The 13,660-nt window shown below is 39.1% G+C and overlaps 1 protein-coding gene across 4 annotated transcripts in view; it reads right to left on the reverse strand.

Annotated features, from left to right (window-relative positions):
* The window catches only part of LOC121899980 (cAMP-specific 3',5'-cyclic phosphodiesterase 4D-like), a 117,835-nt gene that overhangs the window by 76,928 nt on the left and 27,247 nt on the right, over window positions 1-13,660 (reverse strand). The window lies entirely within an intron of this gene.

Raw genomic sequence — 13,660 nt, forward strand, 5'->3', positions numbered from 1 at the left:
CCTTGACTCAATCAGTGAGCATTGTATACACATGGACAAGAAGTGCTTTGCTCATCTCGTGTAGTGTTCAATCACCAAGCTATTGCTGTGTTGCTGCCAGATGGATAAGAAACCCTATTTGCTGTTGTGATTGCTTGCTACTCAGAAAGATATGGCACATTACCACACGACAATGAGCAATGATCTTGGTTTATATTACAGGCTTCCCCTTTCTTAAATCTCTGTGCACATTAGATAAACAGAAAGTAATTTCTATTCCATACCAGCAGTTGCCTCAGGCTAAGTTTAATTAGTCAAATGCAGGCAAAGGTGTCCCATCATATTGATTTAGAAGCAGTGACTGTCACAGTGCAGCACCCAGAGACCAGCTCCAGTTTGATTTTCCTAATACCGAACTGTCTTTTAGTGTGAAATAATATTGGAATTGCTGGAGGTATCAGACAGAGACGACATGCGAGCTCTACAATGAAGGACCTTGCTGGACTTTCTTTCTGTGAGGCAACAGTCCTGGCTGATGTTCAGATCGAACTGGCCGTCTGTGCCATTTGGATGCAGTTCACTTTGTCTCTTGTGAGTGGGATGCCGCTGGAGAGATAACAAAAGATATTCCTCACATTGTTGTCATTAATATTTTTAATTTCCTGTTTATATGGCATTCATAGATTAGATTAGATTAGATTAGATTAGATTGGATTAGATTCGATTCAACTTTATTGTCACTGCACAGAGTACAAGTACTGACACAATGAAAGGAGGAGGATGGATGCCTGCTGTCCTCCGCAGGGCAGGATCTCTTACATTGGACTTAATGTATTTCATTTTTTTTCATGCTAATCTGTGATTGGCCATGACACGTAAAATGACGCTCCAAAGGAGGCTGTCCTCCCTTACCAATCAACAACCAGAATGCAATATTGACATCGAGTTGGTCCAATGACAGTTTACAGATTTCATCTTCAATTCTCTCCACTGTAAGGCAGAGTAGCAGCAGTAGATAGCACCTTGCGTTAGCCAATGCAACAGTTAGCTAGTTGTAGCAGCCTGAAGGACTCTTTATACATCCATGGAAGGACGAATAGATGGAAAACAAAGTTTTATTTGTCTCCCACTTTTTTTTCGCTGATCCTAATAACGATCTGATCCGTGACTCAAATCCGCGATACGATCCGAACCGTGAGTTTTGTGTTCATGTTAACACCCCTATTGTTAAGGTGTTAACATGTCAGCTTTGTAGACTAGGCTATATTTTGTATGTCGTGCATATAGATCAGAGTGTGTAAGTCATGTATTTGATATGTGCATTAATACTTTCTGATGTGAACCTACACTTTTAGATCTGTGAATGTTTTTAGTGTTCATTGTTTCTTGTATTCAGCACTGAAACAATATGCTAAATGTCTTTAAAGAAGCAGCCTTTTCACCACTCAAGCAAATTGTTTTATTGGCATATAAAATTGCCCCCCACCCCTCCGATTTCATCAGGTGGGACAATGATATAGTTTGATGGGGTTTGTTGTAAGATTCCACGTTGGTTTTCCTCCTGTCCTCCCCAATTTTTTGAGTCACCAGCCGCCACTGGTATAAATATGCTAAGATATATACAATATGAACAGTATTAACAGAATGAACAGTATGAGCAGAGTGATATGAATCCAATAAGATATATACAGTGTGAACACTAGTAGCAGTATAAACAGTAAGATATGTAAACAGTAGGAAACGCAGAGTAAACAGCACGAGGTATGATAAGATAATATTCATAATTAAGACTAACTGGGAAGCAGATCAGTTTGACAGAGCAGCCTATGCATTGACAAGGCTTGGCTGCTCAAAATGTATCATAAGTTTGATCCCTAACACAGATATATATACATTATGTGCCCTGACCAAGTATAGTCAAGCAAAAAAAAGAAGAAGAAAAAAGCCTGAAACATAAGTCAATCTGAAAAAATAATCCAACTATAAGTGTTTAAAACCATACAATGTGACTGTATCACATCACTGAATAATTAAACAAAATAATAAATCAGAATAATTGGATGCTATTGTCCAGCTCTCTCTGGAGTTGAGATTATTTTGTCACACATACTGTTCCCAACAGGAACAAGAATGAAGCTCCATTCTTAAGTTACTGTTCCTTAGCACCAAATGAAGGGAGACGATGGAAAAAGATAAAAGGTTTGATGGGACAATCTGTCGTGTTATTTTTTGGCATATAACGTGATGAAATATGCACAACCGATTCCCTTTTTTGTGCATTTGAAAAAAAGTGTCCCAAATAAAATTACAGCTCTGTCTGTGTGCGTCAAAAGTAATTGTTGAAAGACGAGTGAAAGTCATTGCTCAGCATCTGTGGATGAATAATGTATGAGTCGTGTTTCTGCACACATTCACAGTGTATAGCTTTAAGGTAAATCAATTTTCAACGTTCACACTTTCTTGTGCTTTGTTCTTTTGCAGGGAGGAAGGCAGTGACAAATGTATTCCATGGAAGTATAACAGGGCATCAGACTGCCATTAAACATCACATCCTGAGTAAAATCAACAAACAAGTTTATCAAGCAGGCAGCAAAAGCAGTTTCCAAGGAACGCCTGACCTGTTTTTGCCACAGGCGACTGGTCTGCCTGGGAAACGAGTAAACACTGTCAATTCTGCACGAATCAACCAGCCCTCGGCAAAAACACAGAGAGCAAGAAGTCAACACACATTTTTTAAATGGATGTGGGTTTATATCACTGTTGTGTTTAGTTATTATGTATGCCAGGCTGAAAGTTAATCTACATAAAATAAAACATTAGAAGGCTCAGCACAAGAGGTGCATACTATTCGTATTAAATTATAGAGAAGAAAACAGCTGACATTATATTTGCTATGTGGTAAGAAAGTTCAAAGAGAAATGTTTGATCTCCAGAATGAAAACATTTGTGTTGCTATTTGTACTTTCCACTGGCCTGAACAACCTCAGGCAGTAACAACATTAGTTTTTTCCTTACTTTTTGCTTGATCCGGTCTGTTTGACATTGTGTCTAACCAAGTATCACTTGAGGAGATGCGTCGTTCTGAAATCTCACAAGAGCTGAGTTGATATCATCATCAATTGTTGTGTTGGAGTACAGAAAGTGTAGCTAAGCGTTATCTAAAAGATTTTCAAAGTCATCGATAAAGAACCAAACTGATAAGGAGTATCGATAAGAGTAGTAGTATCGATGAAATCCTAACGATAGGTCTACTCATCCCTACTAGCAACAACACTAGTACTTTCAGGAGGCCTTCCACCCCCCTGAAAACAATCTTAGGCGAAACACTTGGCAATGTCCACTTGCCAATGTCAAATGTCAAAGACATCAGTCTTTGTCACATCAGACTAACAAACAAGTCAGTGCTTTCCAATGAACTGGGATTTCTGGTTGCTTTTCTTGGAAAATAATTACACGTCATCTGATTAACATTTTGATTGTGCAACTCCCTTCAACAGCAAAGACAAAAAGAAGGGGGAGAAACAAAGTGTCTGCCGTTCTCTGTTCATGAGGATAAATTACATTCATTACGCATAATGAGTCTGTTTGAAGGAACTTAATGGTCAACTACATCTTCATGAACAAATAAGACAAAAGATACATCTTGACCTCTTAAGACTCTTTAATGCAACAGCTCCCTTTAACGTAAATCATATTTGTCATGTTATCGCTATGTGAAGATGAGAAACCTTGTATTTTTCTATTGCAGCAATCCTGAAATCTGGGACTGATGATTCAGAGTACAGTTGGTTTTCATTCTCCCCACTGTATGTATATTAGAGATCGACTGATTGTGGATTTTTGGAGCAGGAAAAAGCCGATAGATGACACTATCAGAAATAAACAATCTTTGACTTTATTAGAAACTGGATAACTGTTGAACTGAACGTCCAAATCAAAGTAATAAATACCTAAATAAATAAATCTGGATCACTGAACATCAAACTCCAAGTAATAAATACTTAAATATATACATCTACAACCGAACAACAAACTACCCCAAAAAATCTAGTATGTAAAAAAGTCATTTTAAGTCATTTTTATTTTTTTAGCTTTTTCTTTCCCTGAAAATCAGTCATTCCAGTTGAGAAGCCTGATATTATAATGGAGGAAACAGAGCTTGTCTGACTTCTCTCCAGAAAGGCGGCTCCTCCACTTGTCGTAAAGGATCCCGACCTTGCTGAACACTCTCTCACTGGGGACGGTGGAGGGTGGCGGACAGAGATATTTTCCGTCCAGTGCAGCAAGTCTTTGAAGTCTGTCCTCATTTCTCTTCCGCCACTCCAAAGGTCGGGTAATCCTCTCAACCACTGGCTCTTTCAGCTGAGTTTCAAAGCTCCAAGAAGTTTAGCACACAGACTGTCCACAAGACTTGGAGGGGGATCAGTCTGGACTCTGTCTTTTTGCTGGATCTTCCGCTTCACCAGTCACTTCCACTGTTTTTGCCATGTCATGTACAGCTTCTTCTTTCAGCCATTCTTTTGCTTTCTCTATGGTCTCTGCTGAAGTGAAGGCCTTGTCCTTGTAATGGGGATCAAGGACAGTTGCCAACACCAAACACTTTGTGTCCTCTGTCTTGGAGAATCGCCTTGTCAGGCTGTCAAGCATGGGCTTCTGCAAGGTTTTGATGATTGCTTCCTGTTGCAGCATCAATTTCAGAACACATACACTGAGGATTACGTATGAGGCAGAAGACTGAGTGGCTCATTTCCAGTGTCATATCCTCAAGTGGTTCCAGTGTATCAGTCAAATTTAACACGATATCCCACTGTGCAGCAGATTGACAGCTGATATGGCCATGCTCGCTTGCACACACGTTCAGTGCACGCTGCTGCATGTGTAGTGTTGAGTTCCAGCGAGTCTAAACAGCTTGGACGGTGCTGTGTGTTGGGAGGCCAAGCTCTTCTTGAATTGCTCCCAGCCTTTCTTTGGCCAGTACAGAGTGGCCAAAGTGACCCGCACAGCTGTTCAGTCTGGTAATAATGTCCAGCACAGCTCTCTGGCTGGAAAGGCTATTGTTGATTACAAGCTGTAGAGTGAGCAGTACAGCTTAAGTCTGGAAGCTCAGTTAGCCTCATGCCTTTCACCATGTTGGCTCCACTATCCCCTAGAGCAAGAACCACATGGTCTGTGTTGATTTTCCAGCATTTCCAAAAATGTCTCTTGAATGTACTGTGCTGTATGTGATCCAGTCATAGTCTTACATTTAACAAAACCTTACAGGCTTATAGTGGAGGGATTTGAACCACAAGCCACTAACCACCTGTAGGATGGATACGTTAGGATTTTGTCTTTATCTTACCCATACTCTTGTCGGCCTGGTTCTTTATCAATACTCTCACTGGTTCTTTTTCATTACTAAGAATTGGGGTTTTTTTAAATTATCATTTTTAAAAAAGAATAAATTCAGAACAGGATTAGAATTGATTTATATTTTTACTGAATATTGTTTCTAGAGTAGCAACAGCAAAGTCACTATATACACTCAATAATATCTCACTGGAAATATCTCCTTCAGCTGCTGATGTGATTCGCTGCCTGCAGGTACTGCTGGTAGAGGGAGGAGGGACTGCCGTCTCAGCCATAAGCTAAGTTTACAAGAATTTGGAAAATTTTAAGATTAGTGGCAAACTAAAACAGTTAGACTACAAAGCAGGTGGAAATATCACTTCTCCTCGTGAAAGTTTTATTGCATTTACAGTAATGAGCGTAGCTGTTGTCAACTCGAGTAACCTTCGAGTTAACTTCACGTCACTGTTTGCTCCCTTGCATCTGCTCTGCTGTTCACTCGCTCAGCCCTGCCCTCGTTCAAACGCAGAGAGCAGAGGAGAGGACAGAGAATCAGCGAGACCATAAAAGGCACAAAAACTCTCAGCATAGTTTTTTTCTTTTCATTCGACTTAGGCTCTGTGAAAAAACACTTGGGTGCTGCGCCTGAGTCTTATAATGGAAGGGAAATCCTTACCTTGACTTTGTGTATGGAGCCTTAATGCAAAACGATGATGTATGTCTCTGCGTGACCGATGGAGGCTGCACAGCCATCAGCCTATCGAAGCCAAGTTCTGCTGATTCCAATAGTTTGTAAAACATCCTGTCGGTCGACCTCTAACGTATATGTGCTACTATATCTGTGTATGTAGTATATACCCAGTGTATTAAACTGCATGTAGAACATAATTAACACGAGACAGAAAACACACTGTGCTTTGACAGAGGGCAACAATTTAATATGAATATGTAAAACCCCGGGCTATAAAGAAAAACCCCCACTATTTTTCATTAATAGTGAGCTTTAAACACACTGAATATTAGCATTTAATATGGTGGTGATTTCTGACATAAAAATGAAACTCACTACTGATTATCAACAAAGCTCACATTTATGAGCCCTTCTAACAAAGTAGCGCCATATTCAAGTTTTATTTAGCTTGTATTTAACCTTGTCTGAAAGCAGTCCCCAGCGTCCTGGCTAAGAATGGTTACTGAAAAACAAACTCAGAGACTGAACAGTGTCCCTCTGGACCTCTGTAATTGTCATTAGCTGACAGTGTGGTGGAGAGGTGAAGACAGCTTCGTGTTTCCTCTGTCAGCTTTTCAATAAACAACAATAATAATAAATCAATGTTCTAGTCACTGGATTCTCATCTTCACCTTTAAAATAACGACCCTTTTTAAGCCTCCTGGAAGGAGCACTTGAATGCTTGGAAACTCAACAAAAGCACTATTTATATAAAATCGTTCATCAGGGCAGGATAGAGTGTGATAACAGTTATAACACTGGCTGTGCTGATTTCTCAGGAACTGAAGGAAATTGCACACCTATTCCAGTAAGGTGCACAGGTAGACATGAAGGAGAAGGAGAAAGTGGCACACTCACAACATTAATGCAATGTTTTTATTTTTATGAATCACACTGTACTGATTTCTTAAGAATGTGATTATAAACAAGCTACAAGCTTTCTTTGGAAGCTCATGCTAAAATATTTGTATTTTGAGGTGTGAATCATCTTCTAAAAAAGCAACCCAGCAGCACAACTCAAATGAAAACATGATCAGAACTAATAAAACACAACAAATGAAACAAAAAAATACATTATGTAACCAAGGCCTAATGTAACCTAAAGCAAAGTCTCAGTGCAGCGCTCTCTGCAGTGGTCTCAGTGGCATTAAATGCCGTATATTAGTACTGCATCTTGATAAAAGCAACATCCACACAACAACTGACATCTGTGGGTCACCTCATGTAGCTATGCATTACACACTAATACATTAGCTTTCACTAATCCTCCCAGAACGAACGGCCAATCCTGACATGCTTTTGTGTCTTTTGTTAACATGAGATTGGTTGGATAACGTTCAGTTTTTCTGTCTCAATAGTTGCCCTGCCCCTGTCTGATAACCTAGTGGGGACCCCCTTATGCTATTATCCCTGGGAAACAGATGGGCTACCATAGCAACAGGTGTAATTTTTCACCATACTGGCGTTAAGAGGTGCTTTCGAAGCAGGCTGTTCCCATTTCAAGTTGACCACCGGTCAGTTTCGTTTCTCACAACCTGGGAGCACAGACACTTCCAGACAGCATGAGAACATTTTGCAACTGAAAGGCCATCAGTTCACTCCCCTTGAGAGCCGACGTGCCTCCATCAACAGTAACATGTGTTGCTGAAGTGTCCTTGAGCAAGACAGTGAACCACCACTTGTTAATTCATTGTAATTCAGCCTGTAGAGCAGCCAAGCCTGAAATACCATTCACTTTGTAGTGTGCATCTGCCCCACCGGCCTTGCCAACATGCTCTGTGACATTTATGAGCCTGTCAGCGGCATGCCTGAGGCTACGCATATTAAAACAGCAGAATAGATGCAGATAACATGAAGTAGGAATTAGATTCAGCGACAAAAAGAAAATATACAAAGACAAGGAGTGTTACTCTACAGCTGCATGTGAAACTGGAATTACAGCTCCTTCATAACACAGTGACAAAGGAGATCAGCACCAGACATGAGCAGGACTACAGTATTTAATACCTGTAAATAGCTCCACTAACTTTGATCTCTTCAAGTGTGTAATTTTGCTTTAACATAAAAAGAAAGGAAATGTTTCAGTGTTGCAGGATTCTGTGTGTTTCTGTGCACTTCAGGTAACATAAATACAATCAGAATTTCAGAGTACAATTCTTTTGACAAAAGACGTGAGCACGTTAAATACAAGTCTAATGTTGTCGACGCTGTTCACATTCATAGAGGAGATACAAGAGCATAAGAAAAATGAGTACAGCATGACAAATATTGGACTTCTTAGGCAGATACCATTATACGGAGATATTTGAGAATAACTATATATCAGCTGATTTTGTTCTTGACATGAACACCTACCATAAACATTTTTTAAATTTAATGTATTATATATAGAACTAGAATGATAACTAAATTATGTACTATGTGGAACATTTTAGTGCTGAAAAATAAACTTTTCTACTCACTGGTGGACACACTATTTAATGGAGACACTGTTTCAAATTTACTCCAAACATGTCTGTGCCATATTTTGTTCCCTATGATTCCCTATCAATATGCTGATACCGAATGAAGAAAACAAATGAGTATATAAGTAATATGTACAAATGTACAAAATAAGAACTAGATCTTGAAATAATGTTATTGTTAAATTGTCTTGGCTACAATAGGCCTATTTCACAATATGGCGACCAAAACTGGAATTTGTCACCACTACTGCTGCGACTATGGACGCTGAACAGCGTATTTTCTCACAGTCTCTCCTTTCTCTGCCAATTATCACAAGTGCAGATGTTGTCCTTATTTCAAGGAGGTGTGAAAAGGTCAAAGTTGGACGACAGATACAACTTCTTTTTTGAGTAATTCATTTGTGATTATCAAGGTAAGTACTATGCTAGCTAGCTAATATGTAAACTAGTTTCTAGTTCAGCACTTTCCTGTTAAGAGTTAGATGATCTTAAAAGTATGCTTTAATAAAAAAAACTTTTTTGTCAACTATGTGTTTGTGTGTTTGTCCAGTCTCAAATATTATTGCAGGGAAAGTGATAATTAGGGCCAGATGCTATAGATCACTAAGAAATTGTGAGGAACCACGTCAGCACAAGGTAAGTACATAAAATAATAAGTAGTAAAAAACAGCTAATGTTAAATTGTACATTGTTCCTGTTAAACAGATGGTTCTCATTTCATACCTGTGCTAAAAAGGTATTGTCTCAGTATCCATAGCAACAGTAGCTGTACAGCTGAATAAGAACCACAGCACACACATTATTGATGACAACCACTTTGTTCTGCTGTTTGTGTTTGGCTTGGTTTCATTTCTCCCCAGTTATTCCACAGAAATCTGGAAGGGACAGCCTGTGGTTTCAAGTATTTGTGACCAGACTCTGAGTGGGTAAAGACCTCATCCTCTTTAAAGTGTAAGGCACACACATAAGTTCTGCCTCTCCTCATGGAAAATCCTGCTCCCTCGTCTCCTCTTATGGACAAAATCCATCTCCTTTTTAAATGTTCGTCAGGTGGAAAGTCTAACACTACACGCCTGACTGCTTTTAAACTCTGCCATTGTTTAGGCTGCAAGTTAAGCTAGTGCTGTAACTGGAAGAAGGTTTTTCCAACATCCATTTTGCGCTCACGGTATTGTGAAATAGGCCAATTATGATTATTCAATCAAAAAAGGACATTAAACGTTCTGTAGTCTAGTGACTTATTTCCCAAAACATCTTAAATAAATACATATATAAATATAATTTCAACAAACTTGCAGTTTGAAACATCAGGTTTCCCCACAGAAGATAAGAATTACTGATAAAGTGAGTCAAGCAATCACCATCTCTAGTTTTCACCTCATGTACATGTAACTGGCCAGTAAGTGGCTTCATAACTGTTCCTATTTTATATTTTAGTCTTACATCATTTTCACCCCACCTATTGAGGATGTCTTATTTTTAAAGGTTGATCTGAGTCATCTGAAATGATACACAGTCAGTGTCATTCTGGGACAAAAAAAGAAAAATGTATTCAGCAAAGGATAAAAGCGGCGCCAGTGGTGTCATCGCTTGTGCCTACAATGCTGGCTGACTCATTGCTCTTATTCCCACCTACAGTCCGATGTGTTTACATTTCCATCGTCATCATTCAATGCCGGGCAGTCAGCGCAGACGGCATTCATACTGCCAAGACTCAAGGTAGTGTCAGGAAAGAACTGATATGATATAGTCAAGGTTGTATGCTGACATTAAAGGTGAGCCTTGACTGGGAAGCCGAGGTAACTGGACAGCGTTTTTTGATGCCCATTCAACTCTGCAGAGGTGGATGTCAGTAAATTCAGACCATCCATTTTTATTTTTATATCTATTTATAATTTGTTTTCTCTCTCTCACACACACACACACGCTCACTCAGTGACATCCAAATGCACCTCAATAAAATTATACTGCATCATCTCACTGGTGCATTCACACATTCACCATCAGTGCATGTATATTCTTCTTCTCCTATATTGCGGTTGCCTGCATTTTATTCATGAAATCTAGAAGACAAAGATCCGATACATATCAAATTGTTGTGGTCGCAAGGCTCAGATCAGAATCTCTAATCTGCTACATATTAAATTGAATCTTTTTCAACTTGATTACTTTATTTCACTTCTGTGTGTAACCCTAAAAAATATCTTTTTCTCAGCCATGTAACTTGCATCGATGTATTTTTACTCTGTTTCAGTCTAAACAGAAAATACAAACTTTACACAATCCCTTTAGTACCTTTTGATCTCTGACTCCTCATCATGAATGAAATGAATTTTGACTGTGTTCACATTTCAGAATTTATAGATTAATCGACTAATCGTTGCAGCTCTAATGTCCTTTTCTGCTCAGATTTAAATTATGAAGCGAGATTATCTAATATCACTATGACAAAACTTCAGCCTCGAAGAAATCCACAAGCATAAAATTAAAGCTTGTAGATTAATATTATTTATTGGGGCACATTCGATCATGAAAAATAATGAAATAGCAGTGCAAGCGTTGATTAATTTGCTGCTGAGGGCTGATAACAACTGTTCAGCTGTTGAGCACAGGCAAAGGAGCAACTGTTACTGCATCAGCAACCACTCCTGACTCCTCTGTACGAGGAGATATGTACCTGCAAAGGAGCCAAAAGAGAGGTGTGTCTCTCCCACAAAAGGTTAAATGCCGACAATCATCAGTAAGATGAGCTAATGCTCTCATGTGTCAATGCACACCCAAAAATGTTATAAAAATACACTCAGACTAACTAAAATGGATTCTGGATGATCAGATTGTAATCAGATTGGGACCAAAAGACCAAAGTGCACTGTTGATTTGATCAGTCAAACCAACTGCAGAGGACAGTAAACACACACTGGACAACAAAAAACACTTGTAGAAGCTATTTAAATGTCAGGATACTGGGAACAAGCCAGACAAAGTGTTTACTGTCCCTTTGAAAGCCACCCTCAGACGTGTCTGAGGTGGCTGTCAAATGTAAACATAATCTAGCATCTAGTACATCAATACACAAACCAAATACTGTACAAGGCCCATGTTAGAGTCAGGTTCTCAATACTGATGAACACCACACTGCAGTTTCCATTGTTTTAAAATCCTCTTCCTTTCATGTTCTCCCAAGTAAAAGAAATCTTTCAAGTGAAACCGTTCCTGGTAATTATCTTCTTATAGCACTGTCAGGGGACAAAAACAGCACTCCAGCTTGTGTGTGAAAAGCTTCTGAGGTGAGATGAGCCGCAGCATCACTTGTTGACAGCAAGTGTCGTCTGAGGAGCGGAGCTGAACTTACAGCGGTTTTCATGCCTGTCCAACTTTGCAGCAGACAATCACAGATTCTTCTATGGTCATTTTTTTTATTAAAGCTTTTCTATTTCTTTTTTGTGGTAAACATACTGTAGAGATACTGGCCAAATACACTGTAAAAGATAAGTGTTTGCCGTTAAAAACGTGATACTGCAATGTCAGGATGAGCAGTGATTCCCTATAATCGTGCTGAGGTGGGAATAGTCTGAATCAGAGTTTAAATTACCACAACACTAAATGTCCACACAGAAACCGAGATAAAAATGCCCCACGAAATGAGTTTCCACAAAACCCATAGTTATTAAAATACATTTTTCACCAAGAATCATATAACCATAGTAAAACATGAATTTTATTTAGAGATGCACCAATACTGATATCGGATATCGGTCCAATACTGACTCAAATAGCTGGATCAGGTATGGGTGACAATGGGCCTATCTGCTATCTATGGTGACCAAACATCCCGAAAAATTTGGGACAGTCCCGAATTACGAGCAGTTGTCCTGAATTCCGAATCCTGTCCTGTTTGTCCCGAAAATTAGACGAAACCAAAGTTTTGATTAGTGTAGCAGCAGGCAGCCACGGAGCGAACCACAGAGTGATCTGACATGTGTCATGCAGACAGACGTGAGAGGCACCGCACTGATGAAATGAATAAAACAAATGAATTTTATGAAACGGATAATGATTCACACACTGTTACATACACAGTAATGTGGTCATTATGTTTCTCTTTCCTAATGACAGACAGTTGACTTCATGAACAAAAATAATAAAGTGAAAAAGTCAGATCGGTGCATCACTAATTTTATTAACTCCTTTTTGCTGTTTCCTTCTCATTTCCTTACATTTCTTTTCTAATTTTAAAATCACATCCTCAATCTCAAAGAAAGGATGTTTGTCAAACTAAAAAGTGTAAAAATGCCACAAAAACAGCTGAAGCACGAACACCGGCCATCACTCTCTTCCCTCGCAGTGCTTGTGTTTGACCAAATAAGGAATGAGAAAATAAAGCAGAACTGAAGGAGAAGGAATCAGAGCCCTTCATCAGCTTGACTGATGAGGTTTACAGGGCAGTACATGGTTAGCTAAACCATCACTCACATCTCCTCCATCATCCCTCATAGTGCACAGAATAAAACAAAATAAAATAAAACCCCTTCAGGAGACACCTACTCAGTCACAGTGTGCATTTTTGTGGGCTTTTAATCCAAAACACCCTCCGGTACCATAATGAAATTATAGCCTTCCTTATTTTGCTATGTGTTGGGAATCCAATCAATTTCAACAGTTAGAGAACAAAATTATTCTGTTATTGCGTGTTTTCTGAACTTGCATTAACAGGTAAATTGCATGAAATATTTTCCAAGCATGCACTGTCAAACACCACAAAAATGGCGGTGTTTGTGTTTTCCTCTACCCTCTATAAGCCCTTCAATAGCATTAAAATTTGAAGTCATGTGAACCTGATCTCTCATAAAGCCTTCTGCCCTACTGACAAAAACACATCTAGTAATGAAACGTTCCCAAGGTGACAAATTATTGGGTCGATCTTATGCAAAATATCCTCAACAGACACCATCTTAATGCTTTTGTTCACTGAGGAGTAATTGGAGCGTGGGAAGACTGACTGAGATGACAGATGAGAAGAAGTCACTGGGAATCAGTGACTCTTCACCCCACTCCCCAAACACATAAATGAAAACACTCATGGCTTTCAACATACTGAACTCTGTTTCAAAGATAAAAGTCTCCAAAGACACCAAATCATGTGTAAAATAATGAAAAA

This window comes from Thunnus maccoyii, chromosome 7 (genome assembly GCF_910596095.1).
Source record: "Thunnus maccoyii chromosome 7, fThuMac1.1, whole genome shotgun sequence".
In the NCBI taxonomy this organism is placed as follows: Eukaryota; Metazoa; Chordata; class Actinopteri; order Scombriformes; family Scombridae; genus Thunnus; species Thunnus maccoyii.